This window comes from Arachis hypogaea, chromosome 6 (assembly GCF_003086295.3).
Source record: "Arachis hypogaea cultivar Tifrunner chromosome 6, arahy.Tifrunner.gnm2.J5K5, whole genome shotgun sequence".
Classification (NCBI taxonomy): domain Eukaryota; kingdom Viridiplantae; phylum Streptophyta; class Magnoliopsida; order Fabales; family Fabaceae; genus Arachis; species Arachis hypogaea.
Window position 1 is genome coordinate 78955697 of NC_092041.1, and position 7275 is coordinate 78962971.

General features: G+C 40.6%; 1 non-coding gene across 1 annotated transcript; it reads left to right on the top strand.

The window, feature by feature from the left end:
- The first annotated feature begins 6864 nt into the window (after positions 1–6864).
- Positions 6865–6968, top strand: LOC112700543 (small nucleolar RNA R71). Its single transcript, XR_003153450.1, has one exon. It is a non-coding gene; the product is annotated as a small nucleolar RNA R71 (small nucleolar RNA).
- The last annotated feature ends 307 nt before the right edge of the window (positions 6969–7275 follow it).

The following is a 7275-nucleotide window of genomic DNA, read 5'->3' on the forward strand; positions in this document are numbered from 1 at the left end:
GTTGTGAGTTATATTTGGGGTTTTTAAGATTTTGGACAAGAAATATAAATGGCAAAGAAAATAAACTAACAACTAGCAAAGCTCTTGGCAAGATATGAGAACTAGAAGTCCTATCCTAGTTATCCTCCTCAATTGTGATGGCAAATTGTCCATTGCTCCCACTTAGTTAACCTCTAACCATGGAGGAAAGTCAAGTGGATGAATCAATTTGATTCCTCAAGTCCTAATCAACTCCTAAAGGAAAGACTAGCTTTAGAGGTATTCAAATCAATTAGCAACTTCTAACTATCAATCAACAAAAGGATTAGATAACTCAAGAGTCACTAATTACTCAACCAAAGCCAAGAGGAACAAAAGCTACACTAAAATCCTACCAAGCATTTCATCAAACACTTGGAAGGCATAAAAGGAAAGCATAGTAAATTGACAACAAGAGTAGAATCTAACTACAATTATTGCAAAGAATTAATCAACAACAATCAAGGAAATCACAATTATCATGAATTACCTCAAATTGCATTATTGAAAGGAAATAAAGGAACAACAATCTATCCAAAACAAAATGAAGAATTACAGTTATTAAAACACATAACTAGAAAGAGAGAGATGAGAAGATTGAGAATTGATAAAGGAAAATTGAATCAAAGTATGAATTAAACCTAGATCTAAGAAGAGAGATTAACCTAAACCTAATCCTAATTCTAATTCTAGAGAGAAGTGAGAATTTCTCTCTCTAGAAACTAAAACTAAACTAAACTAATCCTATTTGTGAATCACTCCTATGAATGAATTGTCTCCCTATCCCTTCAATCCTTGGCTCTTATATGCATTGTGGGCGCCAAAGTTGGTTGCTGAAACCCTCCAAAATCGCCAGGCACGTGTTGCATTAGTGAGGTCATGTGCCATCATTGGCGCGTGCGCGCACGGTACGCGTGCGCGTCCTTGGCCTGTTTCGCAATGTGCGCGCGAGCGCCTTGTGCGCGTACGCGTGCTTGGCCTAGATCAACTCTTTGGCTTTTTGTGCTTCTCCACACTTGCATGCTTCCTTCCTTGCTTCCTTTGATCCATGCCTAGCCTATTTCAATCCTGTAATTACTAGCAAACACATCAAGGCATCTTATGGAATCAAAGAGAAATTAGAATTTATCAAAATAAGGATTGAAAAGTGGTGGACAAAATTGTGATAAAAGAGTTTCAGGCACTATTAGAGAAGCTCACAACTCCGTTCAACTAACCAGCAAGTGTACTGGGTCGTCCAAGTAATAAACCTTACGTGAGTAAGGGTCGATCCCACAGAGATTGTTGGTATGAAGCAAGCTATGGTCACCTTGTAAATCTCAGTTAGGCAGATTAAATTGGTTTATGGGTTTCGAAAATAGAAATAAGAAAATAAATAATAAAAGGGATAGAATACTTATGCAGACTCATTGGTGGGAATTTCAGATAAGCGGATGGAGATACTGCATGGCTCAAGGACGTCTGCTCTCCTACTGCTTCAACCCAATCCTTCTTACTCCTTTCCATGGCAAGCTGTGTATAGGGGTTCACCATCAGCGGTGGCTACTTTCAATCCTCTCGGGAAAATGATCCTATGCGGCTGTCACTCACATGGCTAATCGTCTGGAGGCATCACCCATGGTTGATGGCTACATCCCATCCTCGCAGTGAAAACTATGCTCACGCACTCTGTCACAGCACGGCTAATCACTGGTTGGTTCCTGCTCCTACTGGAATAGAATCCCTTGATTCTTTTGCGTCTATCACTAACGCCCAGCACTTGCAAGTTTGAAGCACGTCACAGTCATTCATTACCGAAATCCTACTCGGAATACCACAGACAAGGTGAGACCTTCCGGATTCCCAGGATCCTACTCGGAATACCACAGACAAGGTGAGACTTTCCGGATCCTCATAAATGCCGCCATCTATCTAACTTATACCACGAAGATTTTGTTGGGGAATCTAAGAGATACACATTCAAGCTCGGTTGCATGTAGAACGGAAGTGGTTGTCAATCACGTGCGTTCATAAGTGAGAATGATAATGATCGTCACTTTCATCATTACACTCATCATGTTCTTGGGTGTGAATGAATATCTTGGAATAAGAATAAGAGAGATTTGAATAAAAGAAAATAGAATTGCATTAATACTTGAGGTACAGCAGAGCTCCACACCCTTAATCTATGGTGTGCAGAAACTCCACCGTTGAAAATACATAAGCAAAGAGTTCAGGCATGGCCGAATGGCCAGCCCTTTCCATGATCAAGTGACCGAATATTCAAGAGATTAAACTGTCAAAAGATGTCTAATACAATAGTAACTTATCCTATTTATACTTAGACTAGCTACTAGGGTTTACATGAGTAAGTATTTGATGCATAAATCCACTTCCGGGGCCCACTTGGTGTATGCTTGGGCTGAGCTTGATCAATCCACGAGCTGAGGCTTCTCTTGGAGTTGAACTCCGAGTTATGACGTGTTTTGGGCGTTCAACTCCGGATCATGACGTTTTTTTGGCGTTTAACTCCAGACAGCAGCATGAACTTGGCGCTCAACGCCAAGTTACGTCGTCAATCTTCGAATAAAGCATGGACTATTATATATTGCTGGAAAGCCCTGGATGTCTACTTTCCAACGCCGTTGAGAGCGCGCCAATTGGAGTTCTGTAGCTCCAGAAAATCCATTTCGAGTGCAGGGAGGTCAGATTCCAACAGCATCAGCAGTCCTTTTGTCAGCCTTCTTTAGAGTTTTGCTCAAGTCCCTCAATTTCAGCCAGAATTTACCTGAAATCACAGAAAAACACACAAACTCATAGTAAAGTCCAGAAATGTGAATTTAACATAAAAACTAATGAAAACATCCCTAAAAGTAGCTTAAACTTACTAAAAACTATATAAAAACAATGCCAAAAAGCGTATAAATTATCCGCTCATCACAACACCAAACTTAAATTGTTGCTTGTCCCCAAGCAACTGAAAATCAAATAGGATAAAAGAAGAGAATATACTATAAATTCCAGAATATCAATGAATATTAATTTAATTAGATGAGCGGGACTTGTAGCTTTTTGCTTCTGAATAGTTTTGGCATCTCACTTTTTCCTTTGAAGTTCAGAGTGATTGGCGTCTCTGGGAACTTAGAATTTCGGATAGTGTTATTGACTTTCCTAGTTAAGCATGTTGATTCTTGAACACAGCTACTTATGAGTCTTGGCCGTGGCCCTAAGCACTTTGTTTTCCAGTATTACCACCGGATACATCAATGCCACAGACACATAACTGGGTGAACCTTTTTAGATTGTGACTCAGCTTTGCTAGAGTCCCCAGTTAGTGGTGTCCAGAGCTCTTAAGCACACTCTTTTGCCTTGGATCACGACTTTAACCACTTAGTCTCAAGCTTTTCACTTGGACATTCATGACACAAGCACATGGTTAGGGACAGCTTGATTTAGCCGCTTAGGCCTGGATTTTATTTCCTTGGGCCCTCCTATCCATTGATGCTCAAAGCCTTGGATCCTTTTTACCCTTGCCTTTTGGTTTTAAGGGCTATTGGCTTTTTCTACTGCTCCTTCTTTTTCTTTCTATTTTTTTTTGCCACTTTTTTTTTCGCAAGCTTCCTTTTTCACTGCTTTTTCTTGCTTCAAGAATCAATTTCATGATTTTTCAGATCATCAATAACATTTCTCTTTGTTCATCATTCTTTCAAGAGCCAACAATTTTAACACTCATAAACAACAAGATCAAAAATATGCACTGTTCAAGCATTCATTCAGAAAACAAGAAGTATTGCCACCACATCAATATAATTAAATTAAATTCAAGGATAAATTCAAAATTCATGTACTTCTTGTTCTTTTGAATTAAAACATTTTTCATTTAAGAGAGGTGAAGGATTAATGGATTTTATTCATAGCCTTAAGGCATGGTTACATACTAATGATCATGAAGTAGAGACACAAAACATAGATAAACACAACATTAAAAACCGAAAACAGAAAGAAATAAAGAACAAGGAATGAATCCACCTGAGTGAGGGTGGCGCCTTCTTGAAGGTCCAATGCTTTTTGAGCTCCTCTATGTCTCTTCCTTGCTTCTGTTGAATGATTCCTAGTAATTTTGGTGTTTTTACCCTTAGTTGCTTCCAATATTTGTGTGGAGGATAACTTATTCCCTGAGGTATCTCAGGGATCTCTTGATTTGCAGCCACATGTTCTACCACTGAGCTATGACGGCTTGTAGTCTTTCCATCTCCCAAGACTCAGAGGTGGAAGCTTTTGTCTTCCCTTTGAGGTTTCTCTGGCCTCAGGTGCCATTAATGGTAATGGAAAAGCAAAAAAGCTATGCTTTTACCACACCAAACTTAAAATATTGCTCGCCCTCGAGCAAGAGAAGAAAGAAGAGAGGAAGAAGAAGAAGAAGAAAATAGAGGTGAGTGAGGGGAGATGGATTCGGCTATATGGGTGGGATTGGGTGGGAAAGAGAAGTTGAATTGTAAAGGTAGGTGGGGTGTATGGGAAAGAGTGGATAGATGTAGGCGGTGAATGAAAAATAGAAGGAATGACCATGAATGGAAAGAGAGAGGGCGAGGTAGGTGGGGATCCTGTGAGGTCCACAGATCCTGAGATGATCCTGTGGGGTCCACAGGTCCTGAGGTGTCAAGGAATTCCATCCCTGCACCAAATAGGCATGTAAATTGCCTTGGCACACCATTCTGGCGTTTAAACACCCATTGGTGCACGTTCTGGGCGTTCAACGCCCATGTAAAGCATGTTTCTGGCGTTGAACGCCAGTTTCATGCTTGTTACTGGCGTTCAGCGCCAGTTTTTCCTCTCTGGGCACATTCTTGGCGTTCAGCGCCAGGATGTTGCTTGTTTCTGGCGTTCAGCGCCAGAATGGTGCTCTGTTCTGGCGTTGAACGCCAGCCAGATGCATCTTACTGGCGTTGAACGCCAGTCTGCGCTATCTCCAGGGTGAAAAATTTTTTTCTTCTGTTTTTGACTCTGTTTTTAATTTTTTTGATTTTTTCGTGACTCCTCATGATCATGTACCTAATAAAACACAAAATAACAATAGAACAAAATAAAATAAAAATTAGATAAATAAAATTGGGTTGCCTCCCAACAAGCGCTTCTTTAATGTCAATTAGCTTGACAGTGGCTCTCATAGAGCCACAAGGTGATCAGGTCAATTTTAGTGTGGTCCCAATACCAAACTTAGAGTTTGGATATGGGGTTTGAACACCAAACTTAGAGTTTGGTTGTGGCTTCACAACACCAAACTTAGAGTTTGACTGTGTGGGCTCTTCTTGACTCTGAACTGGGAGAAGCTCTTCCTGCTTACTCTCTTTTGTCACAGAGGGATGGCCATGTGCTTTAAACACAAGGTAGTCCCCATTCAATTGAAAGACTAATTCTCCTCTGTTGACATCTATCACAGCTCCTGCTGTGGCTAGGAAAGGTCTTCCTAGGATGATGCATTCATCATCTTCCTTCCTAGTGTCTAGGATTATGAAATCAGCAGGGATGTAAAGGCCTTCAACCTTTACTAGCACGTCCCCTATTATTCCATAAGCTTGTCTTAATGACTTATCTGCCAATTGCAATGAGAACAAGGCAGGTTGTACCTCAATGATCCCCAGCTTTTCCATTACAGAGAGTGGCATAAGATTTATCCCTGACCCCAGATCACATAGAGCTTTTTCAAAGCTCATGGTGCCAATGGTACAAGGTATTAAGAACTTGCCAGGATCTTGTTTCTTTTGAGGTAGAGTTTTCTGAATCCAAGTATCTAGTTCACTAATAAGCAAGGGAGGTTCACTTTCCCAAGTCTCATTACCAAACAGCTTGGCATTCAGCTTCATGATAGCTCCTAAATATTGAGCAACTTGCTCTCCAGTCACATCTTCATCCTCTTCAGAGGAAGAATAGTCTTCAGAGCTCATGAATGGCAGAAGGAGATTTAATGGAATCTCTATGGTCTCTATATGAGCCTCAGATTCCTCTAGATCCTTAATAGGAAACTCCTTCTTGCTTGAAGGACGTCCCAGGAGGTCTTCCTCACTAGGATTTTCGTCCTCCTCCTCCCTAGTGCATTCGGCCACTTTGATCAAATCAATGGCCTTGCACTCTCCTTTTGGATTCTCTTCTGTATTGCTTGGGAGAATACTGGGAGGAGTTTCAATGACTTTCTTACTCAGCTGGCCCACTTGTGCCTTCAAATTTCTAATGGAGGATCTTGTTTCATTCATGAAACTGAAAGTGGCCTTTGACAGATCAGAGACTATATTGGCTAAATTAGAAGTGTTTTGTTCAGAATTCTCTGTCTGTTGCTGAGAAGATGATGGATATGGCTTATTATTACTCAGCCTATTGCGTCCACCATTGTTAAAGCCTTGTTGAGGCTTTTGTTGATCCTTCCAGGAGAAATTTGGATGATTTCTCCATGATGGGTTATAGGTGTTTCCATAAGGTTCACCCATGTAATTAACCTCTGCCATGGCAGGGTTCTCAGGATCATAAGCTTCTTCAGAAGCTGCCTCTCTAGTACTGTTGGATGCATGTTGCAATCCATTCAGATTTTGAGAGATTATGTTGACCTGTTGAGTCAACATTTTGTTCTGAGCCAATATGGCATTCAGAGCATCAATTTCAAGAACTCCTTTCTTCTGAGGTATCCCATTATTCACGGAATTCCTCTCAGAGGTATACATGAACTAGTTGTTTGCAACCATGTCAATGAGTTCTTGAGCCTCTTCAGGTGTTTTCTTCAGGTGAATAGATCCACCTGCAGAATGATCCAGGGACATTTTTGAAAATTCAGAGAGACCATAATAGAATATATCTAATAGGGTCCATTCTGAAAACATGTCAGATGGACATCTTTTGGTCAACTGCTTGTATCTTTCCCAAGCTTCATAGAGGGATTCACCATCTTTTTGCTTGAAGGTTTGAACATCCACTCTCAGCTTGCTCAGCTTTTGAGGAGGAAAGAATTTATCTAAGAAAGCAGTGACCAGCTTATCCCAGGAGTCCAGGCTATCCTTAGGTTGTGAATCCAACCATATTCTAGCTCTGTCTCTTATAGCAAAAGGGAAAAGCATGAGTTTGTAGACTTCAGGATTAACTCCATTTGTCTTTACAGTCTCACAGATCTGCAAGAACTCAGTTAAAAACTGATAAGGATCTTCAGATGGAAGTCCATAAAACTTGCAGTTTTGTTGCATTAATGCAACTAGTTGAGGCTTAAGCTCAAAGTTATTGGCTCCAATGGCAGGA